The sequence below is a fragment of the Acomys minous genome (genome assembly GCF_964271855.1).
Source record: "Acomys minous genome assembly, chromosome: 12".
In the NCBI taxonomy this organism is placed as follows: Eukaryota; Metazoa; Chordata; class Mammalia; order Rodentia; family Muridae; genus Acomys; species Acomys minous.
Genome location: NC_140493.1, coordinates 67,006,790 through 67,022,127, shown reverse-complemented (window position 1 = coordinate 67,022,127; position 15,338 = coordinate 67,006,790). Strand labels below are relative to the sequence as shown.

Genomic DNA, 15,338 nt, shown 5'->3' with positions numbered 1-15,338 from the left:
GATGATGATCTGTGCTGTGCAGATACTCCTAGCTCCTGAGAGTTCAACAGTGACCATGAATACAGAGTTCTGCAGCAGAGTAGCACCTGCTTCCTGTAGCACTTACATTATTTACCCCCCCCTCTTCTGTAATATCTTTAAGGGGTTGATAAAGATATCCCATTTACAACTGAACATTCCAAAGTAACATATTCTTAGCATTTTGGTCAGTAATGAATCTCTGTCATTTTGCTGCCCATGGCAAAAAAGCTTCTGTGGCCAAAGACAATAGCAACACTAATGTATGAGCATAAACATAATCATTTGCAAAGCAAATAGACACTAAGATCATATCCACTGATCTTTCCTATAGGTTGTAGCTGCCTTGGTATGGCCTATGAGCTCACCAGACATGGACTTTGACCAGGTTGACAGTACCAAATGTGAATAGTCTCCAGTAAATGGGCCTCAAGTCCAGTAAGAAAGTTGTTGGTTACCCTCACAACACACTTGCCACTATTGAACCAGACAATGCATCTCGCCTAGCTAGTTATTAATACCACATTCAGGTTCTACAAGAAAGCAGGTTTTGTTCTGTTAGCATGAAAGAAGCTTCCATGTCACCCACAGCTTTATTTCTCTGCATCCTCTGACCAGAGGTGTCAACTCTGTATTTTGAGACAAGGTCTCTCATTGGCCTGTGTATGTGCTACTTTTAAACTCTATTTTATTTGGTGTAACTTACTTCCCTTCCAACCTCTCTTCTCCACCTGTCCCTAGAAAGTAGGGCAAGAAGGTTAGAAGGGACAGAGGACACAGATGTTTTTAAACTTACTTCTGGTTGGTTAGGGTCATCAGGTTCTTTGGGACAATACTAATCTTAGTCATCAGGATATCTAGCAGTCCAACAGCAGCAAATGGCAAACCCAGCAGGACAAACAAGCAGCCTTCTTTTTCCTGAATCTGTCTCTTCAAAGTCTTTCCTCTCTCTCTGGGCTTCCAGAGTCATTACAATTCCACTAAGTCCAGCTGCCAAAGACTGTACCTTTCTTTGAGCCACATAAGGCTGTTACTTGCTGGCATGGATCCTGCCACTCATGAAACAATTAATCAGCTGTGAGCAAACTAAATTAGTCCAATATCCCACACTTGGGATTGAAACAAAAACATGTTTATATAACATAACTGAGTTTTTAAAGAAACTGAAACTTTAAACTGCAATCATCAATGAGGCTGGGCTGGCTGGCTAGCAAACTCCAAGATGTGTGACTGCATTTGACTTTTTTGCCTTTTATTTTATTTTAAAATGTGATATTTTTGACAATATTTTTTATTATGTTTCTTTTTTTTAAATACATTTTTATTAATTTATACATATTACATCTCAGTTGTTAGCCCATCCCATGTATCCTCCCATTCCTCCCTTCCTCCCACTTCCCCCCTACTCCCCTCCCCTCCCCTAAGTCTGTGTCTGAGGGGGACCTCCTCCCCCTGAATATGCTCATACAGTATCAAATCTCTCCTTGGTGACCTCTTATCTTTCCTCTGAGTGCCACCAGGCATCTCCGTCCAAGGGACATGTTCAAATATGGGGCACCAGAGTTTGTGTGAAAGTTAGATCTCCTTCTCCACTCAACAGTGGAGAATGTCCATCGGCTAGTCCGGGTAGGGGTTCAAGGTTTTTACTGCCTATTTTTTCCTTGGCTGTTGCCACAGTTTGTGGAGGACCCCAGGGCCCAGACTCGCCTGTAGTTTTCCAGGACCCACTGGATCCTTCCATTTCCTCTTTCTCCCAGGCTTCTCACACCTAAAGTTTCAATAGGATGTCCTCCCCTCTTACCCACTATTCTGGTAGGTACAGTTTTTCATGGGGACGTACACCTTGGACTAGTGTCTCGATATAAGTGAGTATATACCATTTAGCTCTTTTTGCTTCTGTGTGAACTCACTCATTATGACAATTTCTAGTTCAATCCATTTGTCCACAAATTTTGGAAATTCCTTGTTTTTAATAGCTGAGTAGTATTCCATAGTGTAAATGTACCACAGTTTCTTTATCCATTCTTCTATAGAGGGACACGTAGGTTGTTTCCAAGTTCTGGCTATTATGAATAAGGCAGCTATGAACATGGTTGAGCATATGTCCCTGTTGTGTAGTAGTACATCCTCTGGGTATATTCCAAGGAGTGGAATAGCTGGGTCTTGAGGAAGCCCTATTCCCATTTTTCTGAGAAAAGATATACATTTATGTTATTACACATGAGTAAATTAAACTACATACAGCAGGAAGAACCACAAGAAAATCAGGAATTATATAAGTGATACATTCATAGTGATTTGGCCATTTGTATTTGGAAAACTTGAAGTAAACATCTTTCCTATCTTGTTGGGTCTAAACTTCTGAATGGAGATTAATATATATTATAGCTCATCTCTATTAACTTAAAACATCTATCTTGATCTAAAAACATCTTAACCCCTAACCTACTAAGCTTAGTTGAAGCTTAGTTAAACTATCTGGTCTTCAAATTCATCAGAGACTTGAGAAGCTTTTGATCCTAATTGGTCCTGCACTTGGCTTTTTAAAAATGTAGTTTCTGTGGGATGGACACAGAACTTAATGCTTGCATGGCCAACCTTTTATTGACTGAGCTATCTCTCCATCCAGGAAAAACACATGCTATTTTTCATGTTACGTGAAGAAAATTTAAGTTATTGTTTGTTCTTTACATTATCAGTGGCATCATGAAGGTCAAAGACTTACAGGAACAAGACTGCTCTTCTTGGCCAATGACAGCAGATGAACCATTTATTGCATCAGCATGCAGAATCAGAGCTGAGCAAGTCATGAGCAGAACCACATCTTGACTAGGATTGCTAAATTACAAACCTCTTGTTTTCCACTCCCATTCTTCCTCTTTTTAAACTCAAAACTCATATCAGAACCCCTCAGATGGACTTGAGGCTACTGGGTCACCTTATTTTACCTTCATCCTACACAGATGAATTTTTCCATAACTCATATCTTTCTTCATTGTTTGTTTTGATACAGGTCTCTCTACATCAGCCTGGCTCTCCTGAAACTGTTAAAGTTGAGGTTATCAGCTACCTCTGACCCTCTTTCCTTTCTGAATCTGAATTCTCCATTTTGATTACTTTATGGCTCTGTTATCTCATACTTCCCTCAGCCTTTTCTATCAGCCATTATTCCAACTTAATTCTTACCTGTCTTGACACTGCCTTAATCTTAAACCTAATCATACAAAACCTGTAACATTTTGTATATTATGTAATGACAAAAGTTTATTATATTTATGGTTTACAGAATTAAGCTTTATTTAGCCTCCATATGTTTTCAAGGTTAGGCCTGAAATCAGGTATGCTTAATAAATAATTGGTCATCTACCTCTTCAGAGATCTTCTGAATATGATATTGAAAATGCTCAACAAAAACTTCCCACAATAAACAGAGACCCCATCCTAACAATAACAATAAATAACTTTAAGGCCTCAAAAGAAGTCAGATGTGACATCTCACCGATGACTCCACCTGGATGTGATAACACTAACCACTGGGAAAAATTGCCCCATTCCTCACCTGTCACTAGAAATCTATCTAAACTTTGGACAATTTTTGATTGACTGCTGGACTCTGCTTCATCAAAGTAAAGTCAATTTTCCAAGTTCTTCCTGTCTATGAAAAATTCCTCAGACCTGAGTCTGACAGCCAAGGGTCCACTGCTCTCTCCATAACTAAAGAATAAATGCTGCTTTTGTCTGACAGTTGCAGATCAACTTTCTGCAGTGAACCTAAGAGATAAACTCTGCACTCCTCAAAACCTGATGTCAGGTAAAAAGAGAACTCATTTTCTCCAAATGACAGTCTTGTTCAGCTCAAGTAGGACAGTAGTGAAGTTAACATTCCTTAAAAGTATGTGCAATGGGTTTCTGCTTGCCAGGCAGGGCTATTTTCCTAACACATTCAAGCCCATGCTAGTCTTCAGACATCTCTATTCCCTATTCACATGTACCTGCTGTGCGTTTTAGAGTCCACAGTAGCATCCTTTCCCCTCTTACTCCCTCCTCTACCCTAAGTTCTCAGGTCGCTCGAGTTCGCAGCCTTCCCTCCTCTCAACTAGTCCTCCTTGTAACTGCATGATCTTTTCCACATTGCACTTTGTAGGTGCTATTTTTTTTGGGGGTATCTGTTCCTTTGGGTTTTTATATCTACCACCCTCCCAACCCTTATTCAATCTCAATCCCTTCCAACTGTCAACACTAGGTAGGAAAGAAAGAAGGTTAGAGGGAAAGTGGGCACAGACCCTTTTAGAATACTTCCTGCTGACTAAGGGTGTCTACTTCTCTGGGGTAAGTCCAGTATTCATAATCAGAATATCCAATCAACAATCTAGTAGTCCAGTAATCCAGCAATCTAGAAATGAAGCAATAGCAAACACTACAGCAGGGGCTAGCAGCAGTGGGGGCATCAGCAGGGGAAGCAGCAGAAACTAGTGACCTTCTCAGGGCTCTCCCATTTATACCCTCTCCAAAGTCCCCAGAATTCCAGACATAAACTATCAGCAGCTGGAAAAAAATCACTCCCCTCCTAGAGCATAAGATATTCATAGTTAGTGGCTGTGGACAATCTGAAGCAGTCCCATATCCCACACCTTGAATTAAAGCAAAAACATATTCACGTAACATAACTTGTTTTTTTAAAAAAGAAACTCCAAAGTCTCACCATACCACTTTTCTGGCCCTGGCTATGTTCAGTCTGCTTCTTTTACTCTCTGGACTCTTCCAGTTGTCTCTGGATGTTCTGTCTCTTACCTGCAATAGAAAAATTCTCTCTAACCATGGAGCAGTCCATTTTGTGGTTTCTTTACTGTGTCCTAGATCACACCAGTACAAACAATTTGCTGAAAGGAAACAAAAACAATATATATGCATATATATGTATATATATGTTATCTATCATCTATCTATCTACCTATCTATCTATCTATCCATCCATCTACTTATAAACAACTAAGCAAATTTCTTAGAGGATAAATATTAGAGAATAAAATAATGCTGTGTTTAATTGTTACAAAACAAAGATATATTTATAATGCTCAGTGATATCAAAGGTATGTGGAAATAAGCATTCTTTATGCTGCCAGTCAAGATAAAAAAAATGCTCCATACGTTTTATTTTTGGCAAAAGGAAAGGCAGAATATTTATCAAAGTTTATATTTGTCTTTGCATTTCTATAGCACACATGCATGTGCATTCATACTTATACATTAAATTGTAGGAATTTAAGCAATGGACATAACTGCATATGCATAGAAACACAAATGAATATTAATCTCATAACTATTAACAGTTATGAAAGCAAAAATTGTTGAAGTAGATCAGAGTTAATATATAAAGTGAAACATTTGATAGATTTATGAAATGTATAAGATGGGCTTGTAGGTTGTTTTAGAGAATTATGTAATGTAAAAGAGAAAAGTTAGTTGCAAAGCAATATGGTGTCTTAAAAGTGTGTGTTAGTATGTTTGTGTGGGGGGCACTGTTGTGGCTCAGGTGTAGAAAGTCGGTGGTAACATCCTGTACCATTTGAACTTTTACAAGATGTCCTATTTTGTGGATGATGAGAAATTTAAATTGTGACAAGATCTATAGTGTGAAAAAAAAACATGACATAGGTCTCAGAGGAAAAGGAGGCTTCCAGATTTTTCAAGAAGCTCTGTGATCTCTGTGGGTAGATAAAAATGTGGGGGTCATTGTTTGAAGTGCTTCTTTGTGATACTGATTCCAGTTGCTCTGTTTCACCATAGTGAAAGTGGGTGTCATGGCAAGTCACCCCTTGAAGCATGAGATGAAAGTTTAGATGGACGAAAGGCCTGAGGCTCATCAGTCTTGAAGGTAAACAGGCTGTGTCTTGCTGCAGTGTGAAATGCTCGTGGTGAAAAGCAATGGTGGAAGAAGTGGCCATTGCCTGCATTAATAGGATGAGAATCTTTCTAGATGCTTAAACTAGCATAACTTGACAATATTAGTGCTGAGAGAGCCTTGATGTTTGCTTGTCACTGCTGCCAAATACAGGTCAAGAGAGTGCAAAGAAATTTCCCAAGGTCAGTAACACTGTGGACAGCACAGGATGTGATGTGAGAACTCCTGAGGCTTTCCCAGACACTGGCAGGAAGCTCATGTTTGTATCCTGAAGTTTGTCTGATGAGTCAAAAGGATCAAGAAACACCCATCTTTCCTCTGTCCTATGACAGCAATAGTAGGCTTGAATCAAAAGGCTGGAATGTGAACCAGGTGTTAATCACAGTCTTTGTTGGATGTAAACCCAGTAAACCCCTTTATCCCTGCTGTATTTCCTCATCTGGCAGACCTTCCTACTTTATATGTGTCTCTATGCCTACAGAATTGGCAGCTGAACCCTCAGACACTCTAGCACACTTATAAAAACTTTGGATATTGTTTTCTTAGGGCAGAGAATGGACAATAATAACAACTTCAGGGCTGCCAGAAACTAATTATTGCTGGACCACACAGATATGGAAGCCCAAATAATCCATCTTTGATGTATAAATTTTATCCCTCTCCAAATTTTTATTAGCTTCTTGGCATCTTATTTATTTTTTTCATTCTTTCTCACCTCCTATTCTATCCCTGTAGCCTAGGTAACTCTCTCTAATGCTTCTATTATTTCTTCTGAACCCCATTACGTGATCTTCTGTCCCAATTTCTCATTGTTTATTTGTGTTTATCCAAAACACTTTACTTCCAATCTTGTTTCATGTCTCTCATACTTTCCCCCATTTCTATCTTAGCCCTTCGCTCAAATCTTATCACCCACATCATATATCATGGTGAAATTAAATCATAGATTCAAGTCACCAAGGAATGGTAGATAAATGAATTGGAGACATATCAGTGAAACAGTAGCACTGCCAAGGATAGGTGATTAGTTCTAAAAAACATTTAAAGAGGAAGATGCACCCAAACAATGAGTAGATTGATGGATGGTAAACAGAAAACAGGATTGGGAGCATTCTTGATTAGAGCCACACTCCCTCACTGACAGGGTGAGGCTTCACAGTGTGATCTGCATTCACACATGGGCAAAGAGTGACAATTTTAGAGAGAAATACAATAATGAGTAGTATGGGGCTGAAATATTTAAATTTCAAATTTTTACCTTTCAAAAATTTGGAAGCATGCAGAGAATGGGAACAGAGGCAAGGTCTTTTTGCATCATAACATTTCTCTCCTGTCAGTGGAGTTTTAACATTTACAATCAGGTCTGTGAGCTGCACCCAGATGCCAAGTTATCTTGAATTACTAGGGAATATAAAATCATAGAACGAGCTGCTTCTCTGCTTCCTCTGAATCCTAGAATAGTTTTATAAGAGCAAGGAACTATTTCCCCTGTAGGGCTAGGTTCCATAGATAAACTAACTATATCCAAACTTGAAGATAAAAGAGATTCCTGGGGTTGGGGGTGCTTTCTGAGACACTCTAGGAACTCCAGTTAAAGAGAACATACAGTGCCTAAAGGTAGAACCCATCAAAGAGGAGACCTGGGAGACCTATGTACATACCATCATCTATGCTCAGATATGATCTCTTTGGGTGGCAATAATTATCCTTCCTTAAATAAAGCTCTGAGATGGAAAGAGTTGTGAACAAAGGTTCTAGTGTTTGACACAACAGGACACTCCCATTCCCAGCTTTAGATTTAGAAACATATGGAGGAAGCTTTGAGACCTCCTTAAGCTGCTGGCAGCCTCCCTGTGAGCACTCTCCAGAGGGCAGCCTGCACATCTGGGTTCCTGAGGCTGTAGATTAGTGGGTTCACCATGGAGTTGATGACAGTGTTGAAAATCCCAATAGCTTTATCTTTATCTGAAAGTTTGATGGGACTGAGTCTCATGTAGGTAAAGATGCCTGAGCCATAGAATATGGCAACCACAGTAAGGTGAGAGCTGCATGTGGAGAAGGCTTTCTTTCTGCCTTCAGAAGAGCGGATTCTCAGAACTGCAGCTGCCACATGGATGTAGGAGGTGAAAATAAGTGCCATGGGGGTCCCTGCCATTATGAAACCCACTGCAAAGAGCAGCAGCTCATTGAGCTGAGTACTGGAGCAGGAGAGCTAGAAGAGCTGGGGCAGGTCACAGTAGAAGTGACTGATCACATTGGGGCCACAGAAGTTGAGTGTGGATATGGCCACCATGTGGGTCAGTGCATTGCTGAAGGCACAAGCCTAAGACATGGCCACCAAGATCCTCTGGATTCTGTGGTTCGTGCGGGTGCTATAGGTGAGGGGCTGGCAGATGGCCAGAAAGTGGTCATAAGCCATGGCTGTCAACAGGAAGCAGTTAACACCACCCAGCATGTGGAAGAAGAAAAGTTGTGTGAGGCAGTCTCCATATGGAATTGTACGCTTGTGGGCCAAGAGCCGAACCAACATGGAGGGAATAGTGACGCTGATGCACCCCACATCCATCACTGACAGATTTCCCAGGAAGAAGTACATGGGGGTGTGGAGTTTGGGCTCCACCAAGACAGCTGCCAGGATGCTGAGGTTGCCCCCAACTGTGGTCAGGTAAGCAAAGAGGAAGAGTATGAAGACAACTGGCCACAGCTCTGGCGTCTCCACCAACCCCAGAAGGATGAATTCAGTAACTGTTGTTCAATTGCCTCTAGACTTTGGCTGCATGAGTTCCTTTAAAACAAGGAGGAAGACAGTCAGACCTCTCAGCGAATGGAGGAAATTTAAATCGTAGCTCCTGGAAAACATAGAAATCTTAAAAGAGGAACTTGTATCATCCTTCCCTTTCCTTTCCTCTCTCTAAATGATTAATTATATAATAATCTCCATAATAAAAGAAACAATTTTCAAGTGTCACCTGTTTTCATTGAGATATTGTCCTTAAAGGACCTGGGGCAGGGTGCTTGAGTGTCAATGTGTTTCTAACATGGGGAAGAGCCTGGAACATATTAGCAGATCAATTACACACACAATTCAGTATCCAAATCCACTCTTCATTCTAAAGAAAAAGTACCCCAGTTTTGACTACCATGGCATCATAAGATTTTCTTGAGGACATCTGACTCTTTTGGGAGGATGAGAACAGAAAAGTATGGCAGCATCAGGTACCCATACAGAGAGACCCACTATGTCTTTGCATCACTTCAGAAGTACATGAATGGCTGCACCTGCCGACAAATAAAAATTCTAGAAAATAAAAAAACATTCATAGGTGACTAGCAACAATTATCAAAAAATGTTTAGAGGGGCTGTTATGAATTGGGAAGAGCTAGACACTTAGGGGCTTGAAAGGAGCATGTTGAGAGCTAAGTGAGTAGCACAGATTTTGTGCAGCTCGGATGATTTTGGGTAGAGTGTGCAGCGCTAGCATCCCATATGCTCACAAATACCTTTTATATGAAATTTACAGATCATTTTTACAGTCAGAATATTTATACTTTGAAAAAAAAAACCAGTCACATCAGGGCACAGAATGCTGGCTGCTGCCTTGATCTCAACCAACAAGACTACGCACATGCAAAAGTCACCTAACAGCACCACCCTTGATGTCTGTGGGTGACGGGCTTGAGAGGACCATAATTCATGAGGACTAGCACTGGAGATGGCTGTATCTGATGCTGACCAGTTCTTGCACTCATTTGCAGAAGACTTGCAAACTGAAGCAAGTTGCTTTTTTTTTGAGATGTGGATCAACATCACTGTAAAACTAGGAAGGTCACCTTACTGAGAAATAGCTGAAGTCCCTTTCTGGTAACTTAAGGGCAAAGGAAAGGCCAGGAAAACTTACCTGGTGATGGCACAGGGACAGTGAGGTTTTGTGGAAAGGGATGTAAGAAGACAAGGAGGCAGTCTCCATATGGAATTGTACGCTTGTGGGCCAAGAGCCGAACCAACATGGAGGGAATAGTGACGCTGATGCACCCCACATCTATCACTGACAGATTTCCCAGGAAGAAGTACATGGGTGTGTGGAGTTTGGGCTCCACACCCATATATATATATATGAGAGAGAGAGAGAGAGAGAGAGAGAGAGAGAGAGAGAGAGAGAGAGAGAGAGGCTGAGGCATATCTGTCCTGATGATTTTCCATCACAGTTGCAGCCCCTTGGGACTTCAAAATTAGTCTCAAGAAATTGGAGGAGGACTGAGTACAGCCAAGTTCAAGTCAAAAATACAAACCCCAATAAACACTACCATGGTGAGGAGATGGAGCTTCACATCACAGGGATCCAGAGATTTCCCTATGTCCTTGTTCTCATCCTTGTATTGCCTACATGCACACAGGAGATATGATGCAACCTCAATTAACAGGATAGGGTCATAAAGGACTGTCAGTTGTTCCAAAGTCACTCAGGGAATTAAAAAGTGGAGCCAGAATTGAACAGAGCTTTGAGACTGAGCAAACAGCTCCTCTATATGCCCACTACAATCAGGATTATAAGACTCAGCCAGGATGACTTCTAAGCTTGTGGATGAGGACAGAAGCTTCTCTGGGTCTTGGGTGAAGGGGAAACCCAAGAAAGAAAGGAAGCTAATCAGAAGGAGGCCCATCAAACCATCCCAAATCCTCAAGGGTGAAATGTGTCACCCTAGAACCTTGTTAGTGAGGGCCAGAGGGACTGTGTCCTGGGATTCCTGTAATGATCCTAGGAGAGGCAATGAGAGCACTGTGCTGGGAAAGACAGGAAGTTGAGGAGGGCAAAGTTGTTCCCTCTTGTGGGTTTCAGGCCAGGCCCTTTGAGACTGGGAGTCTGAGTGATAATAGGATGAAAGAGGGAATTGGAGTAGCTGTGCAGTAAACCTCATCCTCTTCAGCTCTCTCAGACAACTGACTAGCTTCCCAGACCCCAGAGGAAGTGCATGCTCTGTGGGATGGAGAGACTGGCCCTTCTTTCTTAACAACTGCTTATCTCCTTTGGGCCTCCACTTTCTTATCTCCATCATAATATTAGATTCTTGACCCCTGTCTTAGTTACTTTTGTATTGCTATGAAAAGCTCTATGATGAAGACATGTCGGCTTTGAGCTTTTTCAAACCTACTTTATTTGGTGTTCTTTAATTCTCATGTCTTCCTTTCAATCCACCTACCCTAGATAGGAGAGAAAAGAGGTTAATGGGAACAGGATAAGTCGACCTCTTTAGACTCAATTCCATGGAGCGATTCCACTATTTGCCAGGATTTCAGCATGCCTCTTAAATAGCAAACAAGCAATTCAGCAAACATGACTGCAAGCACAGCAGCTCAAACCCAGAACCTCCCAAAGTTCTCTGGAGTATTTCTCTGTAGGAACATCTCAAAGTAGCCCTCAGAGTCAGTAATAGTAGGATGGTCTCAGTGTATAAGATGCCTTCAAATTTCTTTTAAAATACATCTTATTTATTATAATTTATTCACTTTACATCCTGAGTGTTATCCCTCACTCTTATCTTCTCATTCCCAACTTCCTTTTTTTGGCCTATTTTCCTCCTCTGCACCTATGATGGGGGGGGGGGGAGGCTCCTATCTCAACTGTCTGGCAACAGCCTATTAGGTCTTATCAGGATAACCTGCATCCCCTTCCTCTATGTGCCTGTTAGGCCCTGTTGCCAAGGGGCAGTGACCGAATCGTTGGCAGCAGAGTTCATGTCAGAAGTTAAGCAGCAGTCCTGCCTTTCCCCACTTGGAGAATCAGCAGTCCATTGGTTACATCTGAACAGGGGTCTTGGTTCTCTGCATGCATTGTCCTTGGCTGGTGTATCAGTGTGTGCAGACCCTGCCCCTGTGTCCAGATCTGCAGGCCTTGACGGTCTCCCTGTGGAGCTCCTGCTCCTTCCCTGACCTTTCATCCCCCCACTCTTCACTACAACTCTCAGCACTCTGCCCAGAGTCCATCTTTGAGTCCCAGTATCTGTTCCAACCCCCCACTGGGTAGAGTCTCTTAGAGGAGATCTATTTTGGGATAATATCCACTTATAAGTGAGTATATACCATTTGTGTCTTTCTGGATCTGGGTTACCTCACCTAGGATGATTGTTTATAGTTCCATCCATTTGCCTGCAAAATCCCCTGCATCTTATCAGATCACCATGGTCTAAAGCTCAACAACAACAATAGAATTAACAAAAAGCTTACAAACACATGGAAACTAAACAATGTTCTACTCAATGACAAGTGGGTCAGGGATGAAAGAAATTAAAGACTTCTAGAATTCAATGAAAATGAAGGCACAACATATTCAAACCATTTGGGATACAATGAAAGCAGTGCTATAAGGAAAGTTCATAGCACTAAGTGCCTTCATAAAGTAACTTGACACAATGAAAACAAGCAACTTAATAGAACACCTGAAAACCTTAGGGAAAAAATAAGCAGACACACCCAAGAGGAATAGACAGCTGGCAATAATCAAACTCAGGGCTGAAATAAAAAAAATTAGAAACAAAGAAAATAATTAAAGAATCAACAAAACCAAGAGCTGATTCTTTGAGAAAATCAACAAGATAAACAAACCCATAACCAAACTAACTAAAAGGCAAAGGGAAAGTATCCAAATCAACAAAATCAGAAATGAAAAGGGAGATATAACAATGGATTCCAAGGAAATCCAAAGAATTATGTCTTACCTAAAAAGCCTATATGCCACAAAATTTGAAAATGTAAATGATATGGACAATTTTCTTGATAAATTCCACTTACCAAAGTTGAATCAAGTCCAGGCAAACAAATTAAAAAGCTCTATATCCCTCAAGGAAATAGAAACAGTCATCAAAAGTCTTCCAGCCAACAAACAAACAAACAAACAAACAAAAACCAACAAAAACAAAAAACAAAACAAAAAACCCAAACCCAAACCCAAACCAAACCAAAAAAACCAGGGCCAGATGGATTCAGAGCAGAATTCTACCAGACTTACAAAGAAGAACTAATACCAAATACTCCTCAAACTATTCCACAAAAGTATAGACAGAAGCATCACTACCAAACTAATTCTATGACACCTGAGTCACCTTAATACTAAGCCACACAAAGACCCAACAAAGAAAGAGAATTTTAGAGCAATCTCCTTTATAATCATTGATGCAAAGATATTCAATGAAAAACTTGACAACCAAATGCAAGAACACATAAAAAATCTCATTCACCATGACCAAGTGGGCTTCATCTCAGGCATGCAGGAGTGGTTCAATATATGGAAATCCATCATAGTAATCAACCATATAAACAAACTGAAAGAAAAAAAAACCCCACATGATCATCTCCTTAGACACTGAAAAAGCATTTGACAAAATTCAAAACCTTTTCATGTTAAGAGTTTCAGAGAAACAGGGTAACAAGGCACATTCCTAAACATAGTAAAGTCAATATACAGCAAGCCAATAGCCAACATCAAACTAGATGGAGGGAAACCTAAATCAATTCCACTGAAATCAAGCACATGACAAAGCTGTTCCCTCTTTCTGTATTTATTCAATATAGTACTTGAAGTCCTAGCTAGAGCAATATACAACTAAAGGAGATCAAGGGGATAAAAATTGGATAGGAAGAAGTCAAATTATCAATATTTGCTGATGATATGATAGTATACATAAGTGACTCCCAAAATTCTACCCAGGAACTCCTACAGCTGATAAACACCTTCAGCAAAGTGGCTGGATACGAAATCAACTAAAAAAATCAATAGCTTTCCTGTATAAAAATGACAAACATGCTGAGAAAGAAATTAGGGAATCTACACCTTTCACAATAGGCACAAATAATATATCTTGATGTAACGCTAACCAAGCAAGTGAAAGACTTAGATGTAAAAACTTCAAGTCTCTTAAGAATGAAATTGAAGAAGACATGAGAAAATGGAAAGATTTCCCATATTCATGGCTTGGGAGAATCAACATAGTAAAAATGACCATCTTACCAAAAGCAATCTACAGATTCAATGCAATCCCTATCAAAATACCTACACATTTTTATAGACCTTGGAAGATCATTTCTCAATCTCATATGGATAAAGAAAAAAACCCAGAATAGCTAAAACAATCCTTTACAACAAAAGGTCTTCCAGGGGAATCTCCATCCCTGACTTCAAGTCGTACTATAGAGCAACAGTAATAAAACTGGTATGGTACTGGCATAGATATAGGCCAGTTGATCAATGGAATTCAAGACCCAGAAGTAAATCCACACACCTATGGACATTTGATTTTTTTGACAAAGAAGTCAAAACCGTATAACGGAATAAACAAATGGTGCTGGTGTAACTAGATGTCTACATATAGAAAAATGAAAATATATCCATATTTATCACCCTGTACAAAACTAAAGTCCAAGTGGATTAAAAACCTCAACATAAAACCAGACACATTAAATCTGTTAGAAGAAAAATTGGGAAAGAGCCTAGAACTCAGTGGCACAGGAGACAACTTCACGAACAGAACACCTTCAAACTTCTTTTGTTTTCATGGCATTGAAAGAATGAAATTGGGAAACATTTGAAGTTAGGATTCTGTGGCATCTAGACTATAACCCAAAGCTGAACTCTGTGCCCAACTTTGTGACTTTCTAAACTGTAGGACTTGTGAAAATGTGGTACAGATGAGTGATGGAGTAGCATTTACTCACAAAGAAGGAATTTCTGTCATTTGTAGAAACATGGATGAAACTAGAAGACATTAAGTGAGATAAGCACACATGCAGTCATATATAAAAGTTTAAAAATGCTCCTAAAGTTGAAAAATGATTACTGGAGATTGGATATGTATATGTGTATGAGTGTGTATGTGTATATGAGCTTGTGTGTGTATGTTTGTGTGCCTGTATCTGTGTGCATGTGTGACTGTGTGTGCATGTGTGTGTGCATGTGTGCAGTAAGCCAGAATTTGATCTGTGCATGCTGTGATTATCACACCAAGCCCCCTTAATATGTTCAGTTAATGCATACTGTAAAGACGTTTTGAAAGCTATCTCAGTTGTAAAATTCTTGTAGCAAGAGCTTTAGTTTATAAACACATTTGTTAAAGAAATGTATGAGCCTTGTCACACCCATGAAGGTAATACTTCAAACATGGAGCTCTGGAGATTCTTGTGTCTTGGGAAGGCAGGTAATCTCCCTGCCCTGGATCCCCTTGGAATATTATAATTTCAGGTACCTCCACAGGGAGAAAATGGGAGAGGAGCAAGCCCATTGGGAAAATGATGTTTATCTCTTTGTTTCTATGTATTTGATAAACTCCAAGTAGTTGAGACCAGTTGGCTTTCTCTCTGCCCAAAAGCCACTCTGTCCCCTCCATGGGTGAGTGTCATTCCAGGAGCCAAGACTGCAGGAACAGAACT

The 15,338-nt window shown here is 40.3% G+C and overlaps 1 pseudogene across 1 annotated transcript; it reads right to left on the bottom strand.

The window, feature by feature from the left end:
* Positions 1-7,751: 7,751 nt before the first annotated feature.
* On the bottom strand, positions 7,752-8,699 carry LOC311579365 (olfactory receptor 3A1-like; annotated as a pseudogene). The gene has a single exon. The product of its transcript is annotated as an olfactory receptor 3A1-like (transcript).
* Positions 8,700-15,338: the final 6,639 nt, after the last annotated feature.